The following is a 27,350-nucleotide window of genomic DNA, read 5'->3' on the forward strand; positions in this document are numbered from 1 at the left end:
TATTGTCACTCCTTTTTACCTTTTGTGAAATTTAATTGAAAGTTATTGTTAATAAAGCAGCAGCAATCTGGAAAATTGGTTTTTGCTTAGAATTATGGATTGATATGAGACCTCATTAATAAAACTTTTATACAAACATTTCATATTTGTTACTAATTCCATATATGGAAATCAAAATGACTCATACAGTTTACTTTTTTGATTCCACCATTTCTCTTTTTGCTCCTCGTCTGATCGGTTTGCTCTTCTATTCAAAATGTACTCAAGAAAAGACACTAGTCCCAATTACAATATGTTTTCAAAAAATCAAACTAAAAGTGAGAGACTTGCTTGTTCCTAAGAATCCTACAAACGGAAAACTTACTTTGAGCCCTGCTTTCATCTATTCAAGAAATTTGATTTGGGGCAACTCGAAAAAAGGCAGCAAAATCATCTTGGTGTAAAGACAATCGATAATTTGATAAGTGAAGCGAAATTTAGCGAATCGTGGTAAAATTGGATCGAAAGGTGAACCAAGCAGAAGTTTGTGGAATTGACTATTTTCCAATAAACAGTTGGAATTGTGGGTAGAGACACAATAATCCTGACTTAGTTGAAAGCTTTCGTAAAATTCTATGGAAACTAAAACAAGTATCAATTTTTTTCACACAAAGCACTTTCACACAAAGCAGCATCCATCTGGAAAAATGGTTTTTGCTTAGAATTATGGATTGATATAGGAGCTCCAATAAAAATTTTCAGACAAACATTCCATATTTGTTACTAATTCCATATATGGAAATCGAGATGACTCATACTGTTTAATTTTCTTCATTTACGCTTCAAATCATTTCTCTTTTTTTTTCTCCTTGTCTTATCGGTTTGCTCTTCTATTCAGAATGTACTCAGGTAAAGACACTGGTCCCAATTCAATTGATTTTTCAAAAAAAAACAAACAAGAAGTGAGAGACTTGCTTGATCCCAAAAATCCTACAGAGGGAAAAATTTTTTGAACTCTGATTCAAACTATTCAAGAAAATTGATATGGGCAACTGGAAAAATTCAGCAAATTTATCTTGGTGAAAAAGAAGAAGAAGCAATCACTGCAATTAGAAATACTGTTCATCAGGATGCTGAAAACCTTGAAGTTGTTTCTGTATTGGAACTCAATTCTGAAAAACATTCAATTAAGGATCAGGAGCTTGCCAACTGGAACAAAACGTATGACGTAGCAATTCACATAAAAAGGCAATTTTGTGTCACAATCAAGAAGTACAATTTTAACAAGCCTCCCTCTCTACATTCAGATTCGATTCTTCGTTGCAAAAGAGAAAGAAACAATGAAAGAATTTGCCCATATTAACTATAATTTGAGAAAGAATTGTCTCAAATTTTAGGAGACTTTACGTTTGTTGAGAATTGTAATAAAAAAATTGAGTTATTTATCTTTTTTGTCTAGAAATTTAAGTATTTATCATCCAAAATTTTTTTCATTTAGAATTCGACTTGAATAAAATAAGATGAATTATTAGTTTTTCAAGAAAATTATTCTAAAAACTTCAAAATAAAGTTTTTTCAAACTTGCAGAATTTGAACGTAGGCTCACAAGCATTTATTTTGAGAAGACTCTGCTTGATGGTAGAAAGAAAATTTTCATACCGATTTTCATAGGGTACCGATCCGATACCAAAAAAATAGACCTTATAAAATATCGTAGAACTAGAAATCATTGGAAAAATAATCAATCTTTACAACTATAAAGGGAAGAATATGACAAAGGATAAATTGCTCAATATACTTCCCTCATTACTAGGTTATGTGGAGACATTGTAGAAAAAGTTGTATCATTATTGACAATTTCACAGTTAAAAGCGAACGTACAGAAACTGAATGAAATTCTTAGAATTTTTGTCATAAAAAAAAATAAAAAATTTTTGTCAAATACAAAAAAAAACTTATTTCTATCTACCTGTACAATTTCGGACCCGGACATAATTTTTGATTGAAAACCAAAAAATTCCATTTGGATTTTTAATTAATTACTGAAATTCCTCTATGGATTATTTTTTTTGCAAACTCTAGAATCTTTAGGTTACATGCAATTCTACATGACTCTACTGGATCTGTGAAACATACTACAAAAAATGCCCCAGATATTGTTATAATGCACCTAGTTTTCCCAGTTCATGTTTTCCGGATCATGTGACTGGACTAATTTTCTGTTTATATGTTAAAATATTTGCTTCATGAGTATATGCAGTGTTCAATTGTATAACGAGTCTGACTGTTTTAGATTTTGAATTAAATGAAAACAATTAGTTTAAAAAATTTGAAGTTCATAAGAATGGATGAACTGTAGGATTTTCTTTCCGTCCTCTCCAAAATTTTCAAGCAACATCCCATTCTTCTTGGTGTTCAAAGGATCTTCATGGAATCAGTTGAAGTAGTGGTTAAAAAAAACTGAGCTTGAAAATTGTTGAAAGTCTTGTAGCTTCAGAAACGAAGATTTTGCAAAAGATTATGAAAAGCGTGAAATTCTGTCTGAATTTCTGGAAACAAAGTTTTCCTAGTTCATATGCAGAAACCTTCATTGTGCAGAAAGGAAAGCTTATACTAACAAACTTCAATGATTACGCACGTCAAACAATTCTGAAATTGAATTTCAAAGATGAAAAATACGAATGAAGATGTAGCAACTAACCTTTCCGTCGTACGATAGCTCTTTACTGTGCAGATAAGAAAACGTTTGCATACGAAACATGGATATTATTTAACGAATTGTGATTTATAATAATCTTCTCGTCACAACTTTTGAAATTTATTTGAAGTTTATTGTCAAATTTGTCTTTCTAGAGTTAAAATGATTGATCAATGTGACAAGCCCATTTAGAAAATTTTATTTTTGATGAAAAAAGTTATGAACAAAAATCATGGAAGTTGTTTGGAAATACAAGTCATAGATCTCGTTTAGCTTTTCTTTGCTAATTTTTTGTTATGGTTTCATTTTTAGTATCTGCAATCGTTCGAAGATTTTTATCCACAACATAAGAACAAAAGACCATTTAAGTAGCTTTCTTATCAAGCATAGTCGGTTACATTTTACCTTCTCCAAAGCTATGAATGAAGCAATATCTAACAAATAACGAATTTTTATTTCCCTAGTTGGTCCGAGTGGATCTGAAAAATTTGATCTTTTTTTTGAATGGTTGAAAACTGGTACTTCTCCACCAGCACATTGCCCAAAAATTTCTACTTTTATCAATAATATCAACCTCTTTATTGTCAAATGCAAACAAAAAACCTTAAATTTATCCAAGGAGTAGATTTTGAGTGATTTTTCTAGCGGAACTGAGTATCTGCTTGTTTTTGACGATTCTTGTGAAGAAATTTCAAAATACAAACAATTTGAAAAACTTGCCACTGCCGGAAGACACAAGGGTCTGAATACAATATACTTAACACAATTGTTTTTCATCAAAACAACTTGGGAAGAGATGTAAAGTTAGAAAACTCGCACATAGTCTAGTTCAAGTCAGCGAGAGAAATTTTAGAAAACAAAACATTAAGTCAAATAGGAGTAGGATCTCAATTGAGAGAACGGTATCAAGATGCAACATCAGTTCTTTATGGTCTGTACTTTTTGATACAACCCTAAAAAGAATTGATTCAGTTAGATATTGCTCCAATAGTGGTTCTGCTCCCACAAAAAAACTTTTACCAGTTAGATCAGTGACAAATTCTCTGAACGATGAGTACACAATACGTCTCTATTCTCCCAATATTTCATTCTCATTTGACCAAAAAGTTTTATTCATTTTCTGAGCGAGTGCTTGGTCAACCTATTAAGAGGAGAGCTTCAAGACTTTCGGAAAGAAAACGTAATGACATAACGAAAAAAAAAATTAGAATTAACGCAAAAAAAAACTATGCATAAGAAGAACTTTTTAAGATCAACTTACGGCTGAAAAAAGATAACAATATCACCCCATTTGTCATTGAACGATTGACATTTTATGGGACCTTTTATTTTAACTCCGTACTCAGTTTATCAATCAGAAATTACAGTTTCAAGAAACAGAAAAATTGGAAAAAAAATCAAGAAAGAGAGGATATTTTACCCAAAGACCTTGATTCAATATACAGTACTGTAAAGGCAAGGTTTACAACGAGTGACAAAAACCGCCTCGTTGATTTAATTTCGAATTCTTCTAGAATTAAACTTAGCCAGTCAGAAAACATCATGTTAGATAATCGAGATACAAAGGAACCTAATGTAGTTTTTGTGTGTGCACTAAAGCGAAAAAGTACCAATTTTCCAGATATTTATTTTAGCATTTGGAAAGCAAATTAAATACCACTCAAACTTTTTATCATTAAGATTGCCAAAGCAAAAGCCAGAGGAACTTGGATTCTTTTCAAAATATGAACAGGTAAGACAAAACAGATTGTATTCAGGGGGTAGAGCTACGTACGGGTCTGTGCAAAACTTGAGTAAAGCGAGTGGTTTATCAAAAAAGAAAGTAGAAAAGTTTTCACAAACCAAGACATCGTATACAAAATTTGGTCCACCAATCAGGTGTTTCCGAAGACTTCAAGCTTTTTCAAATTATATCAAGGAAATTTGGTGTATAGACTTGGTTTTGTAGTCAAATTAGATAGTCGAAACAAAAAATTTAAGTATTTATTAGTTGCTGTAGACATTTTTTCGAGATTTGTTAGAGATCAAACAAAGAAAATCAAGTATGCAAAAAACACTGTGCAAGCTTTCAAAAAATTGATTTCTCAAAAAAACACTCCTGAAAAGCTTTGAGGTTGATAAAGGATTAGAATATGGAGTAAATTTCAAAAATTTTTGCAAGGAGAAAGACATTAAACTTCGCTCAACAATGAATCAACAAAAGCTGCATTTGCAGAGAGAGCAATTCAATGTTTAAGACATAAAATATCCTTGTACTGATGATGATGATGGTGAAAAAATTGTTCCCAAATTGCAACAATTGGTTTTTACCATGATCACTGTGCTGAAAAATCTCCTAGAGACGTGAAAAATAATGACTTATTTATTTTATATAACAAACCTGTCATGAAAAACATTAAAAAAAAATTCCAAATTTTGGATAGAGTGAGTGTTTCGAAAGATTATATTCCCTTTCCAAAAGGATAGAAGCCACAGTTTATCGGTGAAATATTTGTAATATCATCAAAATCAACAAAAAAACTGGCGACATATACGATCAAAAGTATCAAAAAAGAAAAAATTTTTGACAATGTTTTCGGAAAAAAACTGAAGAAGTGTTCAGATTAAAGGTAAAATAAAATTTTATCGATCAGTAACCATGGACTTTTTTTTCTATTGAGTTAGTTTCTAAGACTTCTTTTGACTGTTATACGAAAACTAGACTTAGCTCTTATATCAATTTTCTACTGGAACAAATACATCTTAAAATAAAAATGGGAGATTGCTATTTCAGAAATATCGTACCCTTCATTATCCCAAAATGTTACTGAAGGAAAACATACTTTAATAGATAGGAAAGAAAAATTCAACCGATGCACATTGAACCTGGATTATATCCAAGCATTGTTAATATAGTTGTAGCCATGAAGGACAAATAAGTTTGGGTTCATAAAAAAATTAATATAACGGAACTCATGTATCAGTAGATAAGATTACACAACAAATAGCCATTCACTTACCCGAGGATCAATCAGTGTTAATCATTCAAAGCGCTGAATTGAGTCCCTTTTTCAGTTACAAAAATCAGACAGGGCTTATAGTGAGTGGAAAAGGTCCACATAATCCTCTGTATTCTTACGACAATACAAGAATACATTCTCTGATGATATATAGCGATATTATAGAATATATTATAGTAAGTGATACACAAACTCCTTTACTTTGTTGTATTTTTTTCATTTCTTAGGTAAAAAACGGAGACAAAAAATCTAAAGGATTATACATGAATTATCAATCCTTTACAAACCTAAATTTAAAAAGTTTTTAAAGAACTCTTTCCAATGCACAAAAATCGAAAAAAGGAATAGTACAGGCAAAAATTGTGTCCGCTGGAACTACACGAGTTGTTCTCTTGTTACGCAAAGTTTCTGATAATCATTTTTGATTTATACTTCATACGAATTGATCGCTCAAAATTTAGCTAATTTTCTCATTTTTTCTGGACATGCAAGACAGCGAGGAAGAGGTTTCGGTGCTCTTGCACAAACTCTTGGCAAATTTGCAATTCCTTTCATTCAAAAATATTTAGTGCAAACTGCAAAAATATCTTTAGCAGATTTATTTGGAATTAAAACACCAGAGATTGGAGAATTTGTTAGTGGACAAAAAAAACTCAAATCATTTGCAAAAGATGTTGGAACAAAAACAGTTGGTAATTGAAAAAAGAATTCTAAGCGCAAAACTAGTTAAATCTTTTCTCGAAAAAATAATGGAAAACCAGGCGCTTTCGCAAGGACTTTTTTGAAAAAATAAAATGAGTATAAATTAGAGTAGTCTTTTTGGTACGGAGTTTTTACAAACTCTTTTTTGGATATTTTTGATAAAATTTCACTTTTTGAAACAATTGTGTTTTCCACTGTTTCTCTTGATGAAAGCAATTTTGAATTTGAATTTGAGACGGATCATAATCTTGATTTGAATATGCGTGATATGCGTGATATGCATTTGGATATGCGTGATATGCGTGTTTAAAGTCCCAATTATTCATAGGAGGATTGTTTGATGCTTTCAAAAAAGAAAAAGCAGATCATAAAGCAAAATCAGAGATTGACTGAGATGAGGAACCAGAGCCTCACTTAATGTACATAAACAATCTATTACCTTATCTATTCTCCAAGTGTGAAATTTATTTTCATAATACAATGGTTTACAATGCCAAGGGTTTATATTGTCATAAAGCAAAATATCGAACAAGTTTAACTCGTCTTCATTGAGTAATAAAGGATTACGTGCTTGTCTTTGATGCAATTTTGAAGAAGCATTTGGAAGCTTTTGATATGTATCCGTTCACTGATAGAGCAAATTGCTTAAGAACACGATTACTGTTTCATGGGAGAGTTGCCATTGATTTGTTTACTTGTGATAAACTATTACTACCAAAAACAAAATTTCGAATCAAAAGAATTCGAGTTAGACGTAATTTTTACATGCTGTCTGATAATTCAAATGTTAGGTCGAAAAAACTTGATTGTTCGCTGTTTATTGGACGAAGTTTGATAGTTGAACCTAATCATCGATACTTGCAATGGAATCTGGAAAATGAATTTCCTCGTTACAATTACATGGAAACTATAGCAAGAACTTTATCAATCCATCTTGCCAAATCCAGTTTATTTGGGGAAATTTTTTCCAATAAGCTCCAATAAGAAGAATAGCTGTTGCAATGAATACAGATTCAACTGTTGCGGAACGTTTTGTAAACGTTTTTTCAAATATCAACAGTTTCCTTTGAGAGAGCTAAGTGATTTTCGGGTTGGAGGAACAATTGTTTCATTAGATACAAGTTCTCCGTGTCGCACTTATATTACAAAAATGAAAGCAATGCAGTTTAACGAAGTTTTTCCAGCTCTTCCGATGGAAGTTTTTCAAAATCACTATAATCCTAGTTTTGACTTGACTTCCCTACAGGATGCAGCTGAACAGTTGCATTACCCATAAGTTAGTGGATAAAGCTTGAGATTAGAAATGTTTTTCCAATTTCATTTAGAGCAAGTGACGGAAATGATAGTCTTGGGAGAAAGATTATCAAATGTTCCAATTGACAAGTTTTGAGAAGTCGCAAAAGTTTTTAATTTTTTTGAGTTTTCAGGATCCTATAAAAATGTTGTAATCTTTTTGGGACTTTTCATTGTTATTGTCTCTGTTTCATCAATTTTGTTTTTCATCAGACTTAAATCTCCAGAAAAAATCGACAATGAGTGTGGTCATAATGAAAACCCGAGAATATTCTTCAAGCTAGACTGTAAAACAAAATTCAATAACCTTTGTCCGGTACATAAGACTTGCGTATGGGACTTTGTTGAATCAACACCTAAATGCGTGTTAGTCAGCAATCGTAGTTTTTTTTATCTTGAAATGCGTTACAAAGTTATCAGTTTTTTTTGTTTTCACTATAAATTAAAAAATAATTGCAAAGATGGATAATTTTTTTCTTTTGCAAATTATCGAAAAAATTCCTGAGTTCAGGTTCAAGTGTTTTGGGTCTTATCACTCTGATAATGTACCTCAACCAAAAAAACACTCCTTTGCAATAATTTTTTCAGCTCCATGCAATGATGGAGGAGAACACTTGATTCCTCGATTGGACAAAACTTACTACTTTGCTGCTTCTTATGAAAAAAAAACGTTTCAACTGTTCTTTTTTCGAAAAAGTAGCAGCGCATGATTCAAAAAAACTTCCAAAACTGATAATTTGTGTGACTTTTATGCAATATACATAGCATTTCCTCTTTTTAATTTCTACCAGAAGAACTTGAATATTATTCATTATGTTAATGTTTTGAACGTTATCAGTAATTCTATATAAGAACGCAGTATGTTACTTTTTAAATGAAGGTTAATTAAGGCAATAAAATTATTTGTGTTGTTTTGATTTTTAGTGTAACTGAAATTTTTTAACTGTGACATTTTATTCATAAATAAACTTTCCTTTTTTCTTTAATTTTTTTTTTAATAAACAGGAACATTACGATTGTTCAGTTGAGAAAATCCGGGACTATGTAGAAAATTTCAGAGAAAACGATTTGCCTAAAACTAGGAGCAAACATTTCAATAAAAACTATATAGTAAATTGAAAGTGATTAATCATAACAAAAATTGTGAATAGGAGGTTTTTCCAGATAAGTTTTGTTTATTTCAACACTAGTTTTTTTTAAAACTTTCACTCTCGCACACTTTGAATTTTTAAGATCCTCAGATTAATTTTTTAAAATTTTTGTCAGAGAGAAAAGACATTTGGTGTAAATTGATAACTGAGAAAGAAAGAAGATGCAATTTTGCAGTGAATGGAGATGGTGGTTCAAGAATTGAAATTGAAAAAACAAAACATTCAACTGGCATTCAATTTGTAATTGAGCGAAAGAATTTCAAAAATTGTCTGTTGTAGTCAAAACCTACCCCATCTGTTACACTAAACATTTCTCAATCATATGAAAACAAAAAAAAATTTTTGAGAAATATTGTATCGCGTAATTGGCGTCCCTGCTCACCATGGGGGGTAATATCTGGTTTTGCAACTTTGTAATGATTGCTAGAGAAAACTTTTGCTCACGTCCTCTACATCGCTTAATAACCAAACATAAAACTTGTTTACATATTTCAGCGTCCGCACTCACCACGGGGGTAACATCTATTGTTGCAAATTTGACAAAAAAAGCCTGAGAAAAATTTAACTTACGTCAAATATCAACTATCACGCTTAAATAAGCAAACATAAAAATTATTTACATACTTCAGCGTCCTCACTCACAACGGGGGGTAAAATTTGTTGTTTTAAATTTGACATATACTTCTTGTCAGAGAAAAGCTTACGTCCACAACTTTGCTTTACTAATTAAATATGAAAAATTGACTGCAAAAAATTTGAAATTTTTTCTGAAAATTAACATCTGAAGTCTATTATCAAGCATATTATCACATCATGAAACAAAAGAATTCAAACTCTCCCGTTTGGAATATTAGGCATTGCTGTATTGGCAAAATCGAGCTCCAGATTTTTTTTGAAAATTTTTCACGAAACATCATTTTACTATCTGAAACTATAAAACCTATAAATTTAATACGTGGAAAATCTATAGTCCATGTTTATACATAGGGCGCTGATGGCATATTCTATAGCCAAAGTAATAGAGGGAGTTCAGAACAACCGCCCCCCCCCCCCCCACCTCCCGCCCACCCCGGATGACTTCAACCCAACAAATACTACTTTTTTTCCTCAAAAAGTGAACTTGATTCTTTCATTACGTTAATTCCACGAGAAAGAAAACTATTTTCGTAGTTAGCACGAAGAAGAAGGTCTGAGAAACGCTATAACCAACAGAGATTGAACACAAACTGACTCACAAATGAAGTATTTAAAGGCTCAATGAATACAGTGCTGAGTTAAATTATCCGGACAAAACGAACAAAACTTGAATTTTCAAACGCGTTTTTCTCAAATTGGGTGAAGATTAGACAAAAAGTGATGAGAACAAAAGTGGCTTACAATTTCATCAAAATTAATGTGGTGCCGTTTTTTCTCCGAAATTCTCAACAAAAATTTTACCCCAAAAATGGGTCATTTCGGCTTTTTTCAATTAATCAAGAATTACACTGAAACTACTTTGTTAATTGATAAGAAAATTATATCATAGGAAGCTTCTTACGCAGCTCAACAAAGCTTAACAAGGGTTAAATCTCCAATTATTTGCGCAAATTGTTTAAAATATGTTTTTAACCAGAGATTTTGGGTTTAATATAGTAAAAATCACACTTATTGACTATCGAGTGAAATTTTTTTCTATTTTACTGATTTTTGGAGATTTAACCCAGGTTAAACTTTGTTGAGCTGCGTAAGAAGCTTCCTGTGATATAATTTTCTTATCAATTAACAAAGTAGTTTCAGCGTAGTTCTTGATTAATTGAAAAAAACTAAAATGACCCATTTTTGGGGTAAAATTTTTGTTGAGAATTTTGCAGAAAAAATGACACCATAATAATTTTGATGAAATTCTAAGCAACTTTTGTTCTGTTCACTTTGTGTCTAATCTTAACCCAATTTGAGAAAAATGCGTTTGAAAATTCAAGTTTTGTTCGTTTTGTCCGGATAATTTAAACCAGCACTGTATTTAACGGATCTACTTAACAATTGTTAAGAATATTAATTTCTCGAGTTTTTCGCCAATGAGATTGCAGCAAAATTCAATTTTGAAAAGCCTCGCTCTAGTGCTGATTTACTGCTTTTTAAAGGGCGGCATTTTTTTAGTAGATACCAAAAGGAGGGCGATTGTTAAGTAGATCCCATTTAACGAAAGGAAACTATAAAATTGGAACTGATTTTCAAATTTAATTTATGCTGAAAACAATAAAAGTGACGCTATAAATTCTTTTTAAATATTGTGTACAATTGAGTTTTTCAGAAAAAAAAAGTTTACAAAATTTGTATCACAAGGTAAATTGAATACTTCCACAGGAAAATAACTTCCGAGATTACAGGAATAAGATAGGCTGTTAAACGCTAAGCCAACTGGCTCAGAAATGAAACGTTTAGATTATCAAAAGGTCTTAGAGACAAAAAGTTTAAATTGACTTTCAGGTTATAGAAGGAAACCTACTAACAGAAAACAAGAGTAAAGAATCTGTATTTTTGATTTTCACTATCAAATGCAAAGAAACTAGCTTTAGAAGCACCTTAAATAAATAAAAAAGTATATATACTCTGAAATCAGCTTTTTCGATGTTTCAATTTGTAAGACAATTTCAAGATTCGGTCTAAAATTTTAATTAGAAACTTCTGTCTTTTAAAAAAAATTCTCGTTTTTCAAATCATCTGTCCAAGTCAGTTTTTCAGTACTTCTTTTTTTTAAACGAAAACAATGGAAAATTCTATCATTGTTTTAGTTAGATTTACACCCAAAAAAAGGGTCTCAAACAATTTGAGGTAGTATTCAATTTTGAGTACTTTACATTTTTATTCAGGAAAAGCAGCTAGGAGTTTTTTCTTTTTCGGTGGAACGCAAATGAGTTCAACATGGTTCTTTGTTAATTGAGAGCACTTTGCTGGTAAGAAATTTATTTGTTTTTTTTTGTAAGAATGCTGATCATGCTACTTCTTACAAAAAAAACAAGAAAAAAAATTTCTGGTATTTCCGAAAACCAGTTCAGTGTTTACTCAAGACTGAATATTTTGGTGTATAAATTAGCCCATTAAAATGCTTGATAAAAAAGACAAAAATTTTATAGTTTTATGAATTCAAAGTATAGTTCTTTAAAATTTTCATAAAGCATTGTTTAAATTTAGTAGAGATTTTATTCTTTAAAATAGTTCTTTTTTAGTATATAATTGTGTAATTCTTAGACAGTTCAAACAAGAATATTCAAGTCTATTAACACTGCCAAGTTGAGCTCATGAACAAGTTGAGAGTTAGTCAAAGTTTGCTTTCAGATCAAAATGTGCTTAGGTTAAAAATTGAATTTAAAGGCAAAATTACAACCGGTAGTTTATGTTTCAACACTTTTGGCTCATAGAAAGTTAGTTAGAAAATACGCGATCAGTGGGAGTTTTACTAATGCCAAATGTGATAAAAAACGTTTAATCCTTAATTACGTAAATGTACTGTTGTATTGCAACATCCTCCGCCCCTAAACCTGGAAGGACCTGAGCGAGTTTATCGGTCAATCGGATGAGCTAGCTTGTAGTCGTTTAGACGAAAGCGGATCCTTCTTTTACGCGCGCGCTTGCTTTTTACGTGGTAAAACCTAAAAAAGTTATAATGAGGGGGAAAAAATTAAAGAACTATCGGGTTCAATGATCTACATAAAATCAACTGTTTCGAAAACTACAGGAAAATGAGAGTGCCACCTAGCTCGCATATTTATTGATGGGTCGTATTCCCGCAGCCAACGAGACCAAATAACGTTTGTTCACGACTGCGCTCTCCCGTTGATTTTCTTGCTGTCCAGATTTTTCCCGTAAGAAAACAAAGCAAAGCATGCGGCATGCTGCCCCAGCAAAAAAAAATGACTAAAAATTTTAAATTTGTCTGGCTGAGTTGAATGGCCTTATATTCAAAGCCTGCTCATCTGGAAAACAACTGTACCTTATACTTCCCTGGTAAATCTCATAATCCTCCAAGGTCGTAGAGGACACGCTTAACACTACAAACGAGCCACCTTGACGAGGTTTATCTGGAGGTTTAAGCTTCCATTAACGCCTTTGCTCAAAAAAACGGCCGTAGCCATATCGTTCAAGGTTATGAATCAATCAAGCATTTAATTTTCCGCGCCAACATTTTAACCGTTATCTGACCAGACAGTGTTAGCTGTAGCATGGCGCCCTAAGCATTGTTCAATACCCGATTGATTTCTGTCACTCTGAAATTAGCCTAAAGTAAGGGAGTTCTCAATTCTCAAACAAATTTTTCTAGATATAACATTGTGTGAGAGTTCAGACTTTTTTAGATTTCTTGATGTTACATTTTTTTCCACCAAATAAAATAAAATAAACTTCCTCTTTCTGGTTTATTTCAAATTGGAGACGACGTAACTTTCCAGACCAAAGCGGAGACGGCTCGAGTTTTCAGAGTCGGATTTTGCAATAACTCAGCTCATAAAATTCTCATGATCGATCTGCGACGTGTCTTCATCTTCGAGGCTAAAACCAATTGCTTTCATGTCATGTTTATAGGGTGGAAATGCTGATACATGACGTTCTGTAGAACTGCAGTTTGCACAAGAGACTCTGTTGTCCATGTCATCCTTGGTGAATCGCTGTGTTAGTCTGGCTTATAGTCTCGCTGATATTAGTTATTACGATGGACAGGGGGAGTATAAGTGACATGAAATTTTTGTCGTTTCTTAATTGTGATTCCGCGTTTCACGTGTTGCGCTGCGTTGTGAGTTTTGGGTTTCGTTTTAATGAATCATGATATGTGTAGAGAACGTTGATCAAGAGTCTAGGATATGTTTCTTTAGCTGGCGAATAGATAAATTGTCATTTGTAATTGGAGTAAAAGTACTGATGTTTGTTTTACGATTGAGAAAATGACGTCGTGCTACATGGCGCTGTTTAAAAGAATTCACGAAGCAAAAAATTTATAAATTGAGAAGTTTTGGCGACTTTTTCGTAACTGAACTGGATTTGATCTTTCTTATCCGGTTCAAACTGAAAGATCATTTTCCAATTTTTTCTCAAAAATTAGCCGGTGAAACGCAACCGTTAGTCATTGGTTCGAGAAATTTTGCGCGGTTGGTTTACCATGTAAATTTTTGATCTGAAATACTAGTAGATTTATCACTCAGAATTGATTAATTCAATCCTTATTATTCAACAGTTTGTCGCTGCAATAACCTCAATAAACTTAGCTCCCAGATGCCCAATCACAAGTGAGAAGCCAGAAGTCAACATTTACTGTTTGTTAAAACGAATTAGAAAAAAAAATGAGATTCGCAAGGGAGTTGTGACAGTGAAAAAACAACTTGAAATAGACAACTGATCAGACAGACAACTGCGAGAAAAGAAGCAGCCCAAGGCTACTTGCAGATAGACGATTAATCAGATATAGAAGTGCAAAGGTAGAAGCAGGGCAACACAACCAGCACTGTAATTAACGGATCTACTTAACAATTGTTAAGAAAATTAGTTTCTCGAATTTTTGGCCAATGAGATTGCAGCAAAATTCAATTTTGAAAAGCCTCGCTCTAGTGCTAATTTACTGCTTTTTTTAAAGGGTGGCAATTTTTTAGTAGATACCAAATGGAGGGCGATTGTTAAGTAGATCCCATTTAACGAAAGGAAACTATAAAATTGGAACTGATTTTCAAATTTAACTTATGCTGAAAACAATGAAATTGAACGCTATAATTTCTTTTTAAATATTGTGCATAAGTGAGTTTTTCAAAAAAAAATTAGAAAATTTGTATCACTAAGTAAGGTGAATAATTCCCCGGGAAAATAACTCTCGGAGATTGCACGAACAAGATAGGCTGTCAAACGTCAAGCTACCTGACTCAGAAATGAAACGTTAAGATTGTCAAAAGGTCTTAGAGACAAAAAGTTTAAATTGACTTTCAGGTTATAGAAGGAAACCTACTAACAGAAAACAAGAGTAAAGAATCTGTATTTTTGATTTTCACTATCAAATGAAAAGAAACTAGCTTTAGAAGCACCTTAAATAAATAAAAAAGTATTTATACTCTGATATATATAAAAAAATCAAATTTTCTGGTATTTTCGAAAATCAGTTCAGTGTTTATGCAAGACTGAATATTTTGGTGTATAAATTAGCCCATTAAAATGCTTGATAAAAAAGACAAAAATTTTATAGTTTTATGAATTCAAAGTATAGTTCTTTAAAATTTTCATAGCAATATAATGTAATTATATGGTAAATAAAAATTATAAAAAAAAGGCTATGAAATTTGTCTGCTGCAAATTTGGAAATGGAAATCTTGTAGGTATTCAGTCGAAATGTCAAACTGTAATCGGTTAGAAAGAAACGTCACGACAAGTATTGTTTAAATTTAGTAGAGATTTTATTCTTTAAAATAGTTCTTTTTTAGTATATAATTGTGTAATTCTTAGACAGTTCAAACAAGAATATTCAAGTCTATTAACACTGCCAAGTTGAGCTCATGAACAAGTTGAGAGTTAGTCAAAGTTTGCTTTCAGATCAAAATGTGCTTAGGTTAAAAATTGAATTTAAAGGCAAAATTACAACCGGTAGTTTATGTTTCAACACTTTTGGCTCATAGAAAGTTAGTTAGAAAATACGCGATCAGTGGGAGTTTTACTAATGCCAAATGTGATAAAAACGTTTAATCCTTAATTATGTAAATGTACTGTTGTATTGCAACATCCTCCGCCCCTAAACCTGGAAGGACCTGAGCGAGTTTATCGGTCAATCGGATGAGCTAGCTTGTAGTCGTTTAGACGAAAGCGGATCCTCCTTTTACGCGCGCGCTTGCTTTTTACGTGGTAAAACCTAAAAATGCTGGCATGAGGGGAAAACTTTAGAGAACTATCGGGTTCAATGATCTACATAAAATCAACTGTTTCGAAAACTACATGAAAATGAGAGTGCCACCTAGCTCGCATATTTTTTGATGGGTCGTATTCCCGCAGCCAACGAGACCAAAGAACGTTTGTTCACGACATCGCTCTCTCGTGGATTTTCTTGCTGTCCAGAATTTTTGCCGTAAGAAAAAAGCATGCGGCATGCTGCCCCAGCAAAAAAATGGTTAAAAATTTTAAATTTGTCTGGCTGAGTTGAATGGCCTTATATTCAAAGCCTGCTCATCTGGAGAAACAACTGTATCTTACACTTCCCTGGTAAATCTCAAACTCCTCGAAGGTCGTAGAGGACACGCTTAACACTACAAACGAGCCACCTTGATGGATTTTATCTGGAGGTTTAAGCTTCCATTAACACCTTTGCTCACAAAAACGGCCGTAGCCATATCGTTAAAGGTTATGAATCAATCAAGCATTTCATTTTCCGCGCCAGCATTTTAACCGTTATCTGACCAGACAGTGTTAGCTGTATCATGGCGTCCTATGCATTGTTCAAAACCCGATTGATTTCTTTCACTCTGAAATTAGCCTAAAGTAAGGGAGTTCTCAATTCTCAAACAAATTTTTCTAGATATAACATTGTGTGAGAGTTCAGACTTTTTTAGATTTCTTGATGTTACATTTTTTTCCACCAAATAAAATAAAATAAACTTCCTCTTTCTGGTTTATTTCAAATTGGAGACGACGCAACTTTCCAGCCCAAAGCGGAGACGGCTCGACTTTTCAGAGTCGGATTTTGTGCAGTAACTCAGCTCATAAAATTCTCATGATCGATCTGCGACGCGTCTTTATCTTCGAGGCTAAAACCAATTGCTTTCATGCCATGTTTATAAGGTGGACATGCTGATATATGATGTTCTGTAGAACTGCAGTTTGTACAAGAGACTCTCTTGTCCATGTCATCCTTGGTGTATCGCTGTGTTAGTCTGGCTTATAGTCTGGCTGATATTAGTTATTACGATGGACAGGGCGAGTATAAGTGACATGAAACTTTTTTCGTTTCTAAAATGAGATTTCGCGTTTCACATGTTGCGCTGCGTTGTGAGTTTTGGTTTTCATTTTAATGAATCATGATATGTGTAGAGAACGTTGATCAAGAGTCTAGGATATGTTTTTTTAGCTGGCGAATAGATAAACTGTCATATGTAATTGGAGTGAAATTACTGATGTTTGTTTTATTTTTACGTTTGAGAAATATGACGTCGTGCTACAAGGCGCTGTTTAAAAGAGTTCACGATGCAAAAATTTTATAAATTGAGAAGTTTTGGCGATTTTTTCTTAACTGAACTGGAATTGATTTTTCTTATACGGTTCAAACTGAAAGATCATTTTCCGATTTTTTCTTAAAATTAGCCGGTGAAACGCGACCTTTAGTCATTGGTTCGAGAAACTTTGCGCGGTTGATTTACCATGTAATTTTTTGATCTGAAATACTAGTGGATTTATCACTCAGAACTGATTAATTCACTCCTTATTATTCAACCGTTTGTCGCAGCAATAACCTTGATAAATTTTGCTCCCAGATGTCCAGTCACAAGTGAGAAGTCAGAAGTCAAGACTTACTGTTTGTTAAAACGAATTGGAAAAAAAACTGAGATTCGCAAGGGAGTTGTGACAGTGAAAAAACAACTTGAAATAGACAACTGATCAGACAGACAACTGCGAGAAAACAAGCAGGCCAAGGCTACTTGGAGATAGACGATTGAACAGATGGAGAAGTGCAAAGGTATAAGCAGGCAACACAACTAGTAGAGATAGACAATTCTGACTATAGAAGCAGGGAAACACAACAAGAGAAGACATTCAAAAGCTACACGAAGGGCACTGTATGATCACAGCAGCGGAAGAAGGACTACCTGAAGATTGATAAGGCAAAAAACTGGAGGGATAATCTCGCTTCTACACGTTTGCTCTTTTCTGACACAAAATCAATGCAAAGAAAACATTGCCATAAGATAAAAAACAAACTGATACCCCAGAAAGTAAGCATGAACTTCTGTAATGATAATATATATTTTATCTAGTATGAAATCTGAGGAGGGACCTTAGCCATGCAAAGTTGCCGATGTGTTGTTCGGTACGCAGAACGCTTGGTTCCGAATATACTTGCACAATTACATAAGCGGGCGATATTGATGTTTAATAGATATTTTTTGATGTAAGAAAAAACGGGGTCATTGAATTTTACCTAGGCAATACTTAGTTTTTTGAACTTCGGTTGGAGCCTAATCTTTGTATATGACTTAAATAGGAAGTAAAAACTTGGATCAGCAAAAAAGTGTCGAAACCTGAAAGGATAGTTTTTTTTCTATATTGAAGAGGATTTTTTCTATATTGAAGAGCAATTCGAGGCAAAAATTTTTCACTCAAAAATGAACAAGACTTTAGATAAGACTGTTGATTATAGGATACTTATACCAACTTTAAGACCGAATGCAAGCAGTGATCCAAAACAAGCTGCAATAAATAAAGGAAATAAAGGAAAATTAGTTGCAAATCTGGAAAGAACTTGTGCGCAGGAGACTACATTGGTCAGGAACTTAGGCGAGTTAGTAGGAAACAGGTAAAAAGTGGAAACGTTGGCTCCTAATACCCGTCAAGAGAACGGAAAGATAGAAAAAGCGCGATGAACAAATACTCCAATGGCTCGCTGCATGATATTTGATGCCACCTTATTGAAAACTAATATGCCTTATGCTTTTAATTTGGCTACCAATCTCGAAAGATTTTACCTTCATTCTGCTATAAGCAAAACAGCCTACAAGTCTATGTATGGAGAAAAACCCAACCTGAGTTTTGGATGTGTAGCGTATAGTTTTGTGGAAAAAACTAGACCAAAATTCTAAAAGAGGAATTTTCTTGAGATCATCGGAAAATAGTAAAAATTATCTGATAGGAATTGAGAATGAAGAAAACTCAAAATGCGAAAGTCTAGAAACGTCAGTTTTGACGAATCTAAATTCTATTTTGAGAAAAAAAATAGAAAATGATGAGGAAGAAAAAGTAGGTGATGTAGTATTTTTTGGAGAAGTTCTCAAAAAAATAGAACAAAAATGCTAAGGAAGCTTTAGCAGACCGTGACTGGCAAGAAGCAGTGAAAAAAATTTTTATTCATTAGAGAAAATCAAACTTTGGGAACTAGTTAGAAAAAGAGGAGAAAAGCCTGTAGGAAGCAGATGGCAGTTTGCTTTGTATTATGGACCTAATGGTGAAGTTTCAAGGTTTAAGGCTAGGTTTGTCGCTGAAAGTTGTAGCCAAGTTGAGGGAAGAGATTTCACGAATTGTATTCGCCTGAAATTAAGATGTCGCCCATAAGAATAGTTCTAAGCTTAGCAGTTCAAAATAGGTATGAGTTGAGACAGTTAGACATTAGAACTGCACACTTGAATGGCAATATAGACGAAGATGGTCTTATGAAGCAACCTGAAGGGTTCGAGAAGTTTGATGAAGAAGGAAAACCTTTAGCTTGTCTTTTTAAGAAAATCCTTTATGGAGTAAAGCAGTCCGGTAGAAACTGGCATAGAACTCTACAAGGCTATCTAGATTGATTAGGCTTTGAAAAGTCTTTTTTTTTGAGTGCTTGTTTGTCAATAGGATTGAGGGAGAAATAAAAGGTTAAATTTGCTTGTGGGTCGATGATAGAGTGGTTTGTCGAGCGGAAAAAAAAATTTCTGTAACAGGTTTGAAATACAATAACTCTGACAATTTGCATTTAAGTGAGATAACTGATCATTGAATGGTTTTCAGGAATGAAAGTTGATTATTCAGGAAATGAAATCAGGATATTTCAGGAGAAATCTGTTGAAAAGTTGTCATCAAGATGTAAGATGTCCAAAGCAAAACACCGATAACAACCCCTTTTGGTGAAAACGAAAACCTAGCAAAAGAATATTGTCTTTTAGTAGGTAGCATAGAACAAGAAATATAAAAAAATGAAAAACTGATAAAGTAGACATGAAATTTGTTTTGCAGCAAACCTTTTAAGCTTTTTTGTGGAAAACCCAGGTGAAAAACATTGGAAAGCCGGAAAAAAAATGTCTGAGATATCTGCTAGTAACAAAAAGTTTACCATCAGTATATACGAGGGATAAGACGTTGAACCTTGTTAGCTAATTGGATGCGGACTGGGCTTGAAAAATAAACAATAGGAGAAGTACCTCAGGATACTGTTTTAAGCTCAGTGACAACTCAGGTGTAATAAGTTGGCCTAGCAGACTTCAGCGTTATGATCAACTTCAACAGCCGAAGCAGAATACAATGCTGTGGTCGAAACAGTATATGAAGGAATTCACTTACATAGCATAATTAGCAAGTTAGGCATAATATTTAATAGGTTTTTGAAAGTTATCGTTGATAACCAAGCTTGTATCGCCCTTAGTAAACATTCAATCAACCACGGAAAGACGAATCACTTTGCCATAAAACTACACGTTTTTTTAGAGTTAGTTGAACAGAAAAAGGTTACATTAGTTATTTTATTAACAACAAATAGGCCTGCAGTTTCATTGACGAATAACTTGGGAAGAATTAAGGCTGCATCTTTTTTGAGACATTCTACTAGGAACCACTCAAATTGAAAGGCGGGGTTTTGGTGATTTTTTGTAAGTGAAATGAAATTGATTTTTCTTATTTGGTTCAAACTGAAAAATAACTTCCAGATTTTTGTTAAAATTAGCTGGTGAAACATGACGTTTTATTCATTGGTTCGAGCAACTTTGTGCTGGTTACTTACCAATTATATTTGGTCTGAATTACTACTGGATCTATTACTCACATCTCATTAATTCACTCCTTATTAATCAACCGTTTATCGCTGCAATAACCTTGATAAGAAGTAATCCTATTAGTTTTGTCGAAAGTGAAATTGGGAAGAAAACTAAGAAAAAATTTCTGATATCAACGCGCATTAGGACTCCTGTTTTGCTCCTAATTTGTTTCATTAGTTGGACAATTGCGATGGTTTGGCTAATTTACGTTTGAACCAATTATGATAAATGATGAAGAAGTGCAGTTATTTCTGTTTTTAAACGAAACGTTGACTCTAATCCTTTGTGGCTGATCTGAGTTTGAATTTCAATCTGCAGTATGTTAAAGTCGTATCTGTAGAAGATCAAAACGGTTGTTGATAAGTTGTATTGGAGACAAACTGTTAGGCATCAAATCGAAATCTTACTGCACTCTTTTATTTCAGATCCCATCGGACATTACAGATCGCAAGGTCACGACAGCAGGTCCCCAGACAGAAAGAACAAGTTGATAGCACTTACATAAACTCAAACTGGTTTCTATCTTGAACAATTGATAGCACTTACATAAACTCAAAACTGGTCCCTATCTCATCCGGGCAACCACAAATAAATTTTAGACCGTAGATATAAAATTTATCAACTCACTGTTACTTTTTCTATTGTATAATGGTACTAGTTAAGTTTTAGTTTACATTGAGTTTTCAGGCACACCTGCCAAACCTCTCTTAAGGTTTTCTTTCTCCTTTTTCCTTTTCTTGTCAGTGGTCCTCATTTACGTTCTATTCGGTGGATCATAACTCCCATTTTGTCAACTCCGCGTCTCTGTCGTGTTGATTTCCTCGTCGCTGTTTCGCACTCGTTTTTTTTTCGTTTTCCACCGACGGATCTTGGTGATCTCTCCCTAGCCGTTCCCGATGGTACATTGCTTCCTTCGTTCGCCGTACTCTTTGATGGTTCATTTCGTTTGATTTCCCACTCGCTATCTTCGTCGTCCTCGCTCTAGTCCGCACTTTACTCCACTATCCGTTGTTTCGTCGATCTTATCGCGTTCTCCATTGCGACCCGATCCTTCTCGGCTTTGCGCTTATACTTTTTGGATTCACTTGGGCCCGGGGTACTATGTACATTTCTACTCGGTCCATGGTTGCACTCATCGCTTCTATTCTCAATTAGGCTTTCTTCGGCCTTAGTAACGACCCTTTTTTCATCTGCACCGTATACTAAGTCAATTTTTCAATTTTTAATGGCAAACTTTTATACCTTCTTGGGTCCTTTGGATCCGTTTTTCCAGTCCTCTGGTAAACGGTCGTTGAACTTGTCTTGTGCCTTTTGAGCCATGTTGGAGCTTTCGGTGGACTTATTTCCTTGGGGTCAACTACTTCCGGAGCCTTGGGTCCCGCTACCACGTCGTCATCCAACATGATTGGAGCTTTCCTATTTTGTGGAGCGTACACCAAATCACTTCTCTTCTCCCAATCTAGGGTGAGTTCTACTTCCGGGAGATTTCCCGCCTTGTCTAAACAAGATAACTTTTGGTTAACAACATTGTTCGAATTTAAGTTTTTCAATGACGGTTTTTTCGTTAAATTTCGCAGAGCCGTATTTGCTTCTCGTCCATGGCAGGCTTCAAATGGCGTTAATTTAGTTTTAGAATGTGGCACGAAACGTAGCGCGCTGAGCACACGGGATATCATTGCTCCAAACTTGTAGTTCTTATTTTCCTGAATATAAGTTAACACGTAGTTTTTTATCGACCCAATAGTTCGTTCGACCATTCCTGTCGCGCGATGATCCCTAACGGGAGATTTAATAAGTTCGATACCTTCGTAATTACAGAGATTGTGAATTTCATTTGAAAAAACCCAGTAGCCTGATCCATATGCAATTTTCTTGGGTGTCCATGAGTATTTATGTACTTCCTTAGGAATTTCAATACATTTTTGGATTTGTTGCTTGAACAAACATACGCCGACGGCGGATGCGAAAAAGTATCTACTGCTACAAGTACATACTTTTTCCGACCCCTTACATAATTTACTGGGCCCCAGAAATCGAATTGGACCAAATCATTTCCCCCATGTCACTTTTTGGAATGTCCGGTTTAAGGTTTTTACCTGCTTCTAAGCAACTTTTGCAGTATTTTGCTGTAGCAGTGATGTTCCGATGCATAAGGGGAATCCACACGTCTTTTGCGGCTGCAAGCATTTTATCACGCCCATGATGATTGTAATGTAGACGGTTTAGAATTGCTGATGACAGATCCTTCGGTATTGCTAACCGGCCGTCCATCCACAGGCAATTCTCACGTACTGCAAAAAGGAATTCATTTACATAGCATAATTAGCAAGTTAGGCATAATATTTAATAGGTTTTTGAAAGTTATCGTTGATAACCAAGCTTGTATCGCCCTTAGTAAACATTCAATCAACCACGGAAAGACGAATCACTTTGCCATAAAACTACACGTTTTTTTAGAGTTAGTTGAACAGAAAAAAGTTACATTAGTTATTTTATTAACAACAAATAGGCCTGCAGTTTCATTGACGAATAACTTGGGAAGAATTAAGGCTGCATCTTTTTTGAGACATTCTACTAGGAACCACTCAATTTGAAAGGCGGGGTTTTGGTGATTTTTTGTAAGTGAATTGAAATTGATTTTTCTTATTTGGTTCAAACTGAAAAATAACTTCCAGATTTTTGTTAAAATTAGCTGGTGAAACATGACGTTTTATTCATTGGTTCGAGCAACTTTGTGCTGGTTACTTACCAATTATATTTGGTCTGAATTATTACTGGATCTATTTCTCACATCTCATTAATTCACTCCATTTGGTTCCTTAGGCACATAAGTTTCCCCCATGTCACTTTTTGGAATGTCCGGCTTAAGGTTTTTACCTGCTTCTAAGCAACTTTTGCAGTATTTTGCTGTAGCAGCGATGTTCCGATGCATAAGGGGAATCCACACGTCTTTTGCGGCTGCAAGCATTTTATCACGCCCATGATGATTGTAATGTAGACGGTTTAGAATTGCTGATGACAGATCCTTCGGTATTGCTAACCGGCCGTCCATTCACAGGCAATTCTCACGTACTGCAAAATTGTTGTAGTGTTGGGCGTAGTATTATCCTAGTCTTGTTATTATCTCCTTTGCTCTTGGGTTTTTGTCTCTCATGTTATCCCTGATGGTCTTCATAATTGGGTCTTTTTCAATGTTTGCTTCTATCAATTTTAAATTCAAAACTTCCGGGTGTTCAATCTTTTTCACTATTTTACTGTCTGATGGCACTATAGAGTAGATCCGTTTGTCGTTTTGTACAAGTGGATAAGATAAACTGGGGAACTGGTGTGGAAAAGATATGATTGTATTTAATTTTTTAGAATTAGTCTGTTTAATATCAAGTTTTTTGGGTGGTATCATTTCAATATCGGAATCCGAACTAACACTAGGAGGTTGATTTAAGCGTTTCAGTACAATGTTTAGGTTCACATTTCCAGAATTAGTCGATGTGTTGACAATGGCCGAAGTTGGAGGATCATTTTTTTGGGCGAATTACTCATGTTTGTATTGTTTAAGTTACTCAAATTATTCAGAATTAAGGGTCTGCTACTGTAATTTTTTAAAGTAAATGGCTTTTCACTGTAATTTTGTAAATTGGAAGGTTTGCAACTGTAAATTTTCAACGTAGGAGGCTTGCTGTTGTAATTATTCGAAATTAAAGGGTTGCGATTGTAATTAATCAAACTTTTAGGATTGCAACTGTAATTTAAGCAATGAGAACAACGTCTGAATCTCTTTCTTCGGTATTTGCATACTTCCGCCGGTATGCAAATATCTCGACGCTGATTGGTTAACCGCCGGTTGCATGTAAATGAGCCCTCTTTTGAGCGTTCGTGCTCACGGTGAATATTTGCATATTCATCTTTTCTTTCATTCTCATTGGATGAAACTGATTTCGTTGTGTCGAAACATGACTGCTCGCCCCCTACCGTCGGTTTTGGCTTAATTTTATTCACTTTCTGACCCCTAGGCTTCATTTTATCCTTGGGCCTCAATGCCGCGTTTATCATTCTTATCTTCGCTACTGAAAAATTTTCATCGTAATGACTTGTCTCGGGTGCCTCTGCGGACGGAAACCGAGACAAATAGTCTGCCATCACCATTTTAGTCAGCCATCCCCAAATAGTCAGCCACCCTTGTCTATGTTCAACTTTAAAGTCGTATGGCACCGGTTGATCATACCATCAAGTTGATTGACTGAAAAACCTTTTATTTCCTTTTGGCGACGAATTCAACAATGTAAGTAGCGCTTTATGATCAGATATGACTGTGAAGTACCGGCTGTATATATAATTTCGAAAGTGTTCCGTAGCCCACACTACCGCGAGTAATTCTAATTCGTTTGTAGAGTTTTTTTTCTCAGCCGGATTAAGGTAACGGGATGCAAACGAAATCGGATGCCACCCGGATGCGCAATACTGTTCTAACACGGCCCCTAAGTCAGCGTGACTAGCGTGACAAATAATTCTAGTTTCACGGTGAATGTCGAAGTGTCGTAATTCGACAATATTTTCCACCAGCAGTTTCAATTGTTGGAACGCATTTTCGCAAACGGGCGTCCAGACAAAATCGTTATTTTGACTCAGTAGTGGCCTTAAAAGTGCGCTTAATTCTGCGAGTTTGGGTAAAACTTTGTGTAAACTGTGTAGTGAACCCATTAAAGGTTTCAACTGTTTTCGAGATTTTGGGGTTTTCAGGTCTTCTATTGCTTGTGTTTTTCTTACTAAAGGCGTGATGCCACTTTCCCCAATCCGATATCCGAGCCATTTGCACTCTGTTTTTGAAAATTCACATTTTCGCAATTTTAACGCGACATTGGAGACATCCAGCTTTTTCAATATCTTTCCACCAACACAATGTGTTCGATCTTAGTTCCCTTTGAAGCAATTAAAATATCATCTATAAATGCGTTAGCTTGAGGGAATTCCTTAATTAAATTATCAATTACTGTTTGGAATTCCGCCGGCCTTGACGTAAGCCCGTAAAATCCGTTTTTAAAACGATAAGTTCCCGTGGATTTCCCACGCACTGCTCGCTTGTTTTTTGTTTTAAGGCGACTTGTCCGTACGCATATGTGAAATCCAACGTTGTAAAATATACATTCCCCGCTTTTTTCTCCGCGATAATCTGACTTACTCCGTCTACTAGTTCGTCAATATTTGGCATTTGGTACTTATTCTTGTGTACCTGCTTGTTCAATTCTCTTGATTCCAGCGCTAATTTTATACTTCCATCTTTTTTCTACTGTAATCACGATAGGGGAGACGAAATACTTATCTGAGCACTCTTGTCTTTTTACGATATGCCCTTCATTTATCAGCCGATGAATTTCTTTATCCACCTTATCTTGTAGACTGATAGGCACCCTGTGCCCTTTTTGTTGTACAGGCCTCAAACTTTTGAAAAATTCAGCTCTTACTTTCGCATTCCGGATCTTCCCTATTCTAGTAAATAAATTTGGGTACAACTTACAGAAGTATGTTTGCAGTTCGTCATATTCCTCCTCCTCTTGACTGATCCCTTCCCCTGTGATTCCATCACTTTCTTTCGTTGGACTAACTCGAGGCCCAGGGTGACCATCAGATTGCGCCCCAGGATTGACTGATGATTTCCGGATATTACTGACACTTTGTGCTGGTGCTGCCCAGCCGTTTAATGATATCATCACTGTTACCTTCCCCAGTATGTTTATTCGGTTGTTATTGTAATCCAAGAATTCATCTTTTGAAGGCTGTAGTTGAATATTCGCCTTACCTAACGCTGTTTTTAGGTCCTTTATGCTGAAAATTGTCACTGGGGATCCACTATCTATCCACAACCACATCCTCTTTCCTGACACCTCGACCTGAACGCGGGCCCCAGGGATCTTCAGTTCAGTCTCATTCTTCTTCCTTTTTATTGACATTACCATGTAGTCGTCCAATCCTGACGTCATGGATTCATTTTTCCCGCTCCCCTGCTGGTTCACCCACGACACTGGTTCTTCATTCAAGTCATTTACGTTCTGCGTACTTTGATGATGCTCGTCCTCGTCCTCTCCATTGGTTAGTACCTCTTCTAATTCAAAATGTCCCAATTTTCGGCACGAGTTGCTTGTTGCTCCCTTTGCAGGACAACTCGCGATGTGATCAAGGGTAAAATTTGGTGCGTCGCAATTGTAACACCTACGGTTATTGCCGCTTCCCCCACTACTACTTGATCCTTGGGTGTATCCTCCACGTCCCCCACGTCCTCGACCTCGAAAAAATCCTTGTCCCCTTCTTATGTTACTTACCGGTTCCTGTTTTATTGAAATTGCCGGAGCTGTTGAAGCTGGTTTTCCCGTATATGATTTGTATGCGCGCTCAGCACGTTCATATGATAAGGCGATCCGGTAGACTTCCTCAGGTAACTTTGTTGATCGTGATAATTCTCGTTGGCAATCCGATTCCCGCATATTCATAATGAAAATATCACGAACATTTTCGGCCGCATTTGGAAAATCACATCTACCTGCTAGGGCGCTTAGTTCCGCGTGGAATTTTTCGAAAGTTTCGGTCTCACGTTGTTTTCGTCGGTAGAAAAGTCCCTGTTCATGAGTTACATTCCGCTCACGTTGGAAAACACTTTGCATCTCATCCAGGACCCGTGGGTACCGTACCGTTTTAATATTAACCGTCGGTTTTCGTGCTTTGAATATCCGTTGCGCCTCGTCTCCGATACAAAGGTATAGATTAGACTTTAACTTCTTTTCCGAATCGAGACGGTTTTTCCCATTGACTTCTTCAGGCAACGCCGTAA

At 34.9% G+C, this 27,350-nt stretch overlaps 2 protein-coding genes across 2 annotated transcripts in view; both read right to left on the reverse strand.

Annotated features, from left to right (window-relative positions):
- The window catches only part of LOC134839041 (CTD nuclear envelope phosphatase 1-like), a 346,443-nt gene extending 324,115 nt beyond the window's left edge, over positions 1-22,328 (reverse strand). Inside the window, exon 1 of the mRNA XM_063854441.1 lies at positions 22,317-22,328. The gene's annotated coding sequence lies outside the window, so the exon portion shown is untranslated. The remainder of the gene's footprint in view (positions 1-22,316) is intronic.
- LOC134839039 (bromodomain-containing protein 1-like) overlaps positions 1-27,350 on the reverse strand; it is a 390,829-nt gene that overhangs the window by 229,513 nt on the left and 133,966 nt on the right. The window lies entirely within an intron of this gene.

This window comes from Symsagittifera roscoffensis, chromosome 2, assembly GCF_963678635.1.
Source record: "Symsagittifera roscoffensis chromosome 2, txSymRosc1.1, whole genome shotgun sequence".
In the NCBI taxonomy this organism is placed as follows: domain Eukaryota; kingdom Metazoa; phylum Xenacoelomorpha; order Acoela; family Convolutidae; genus Symsagittifera; species Symsagittifera roscoffensis.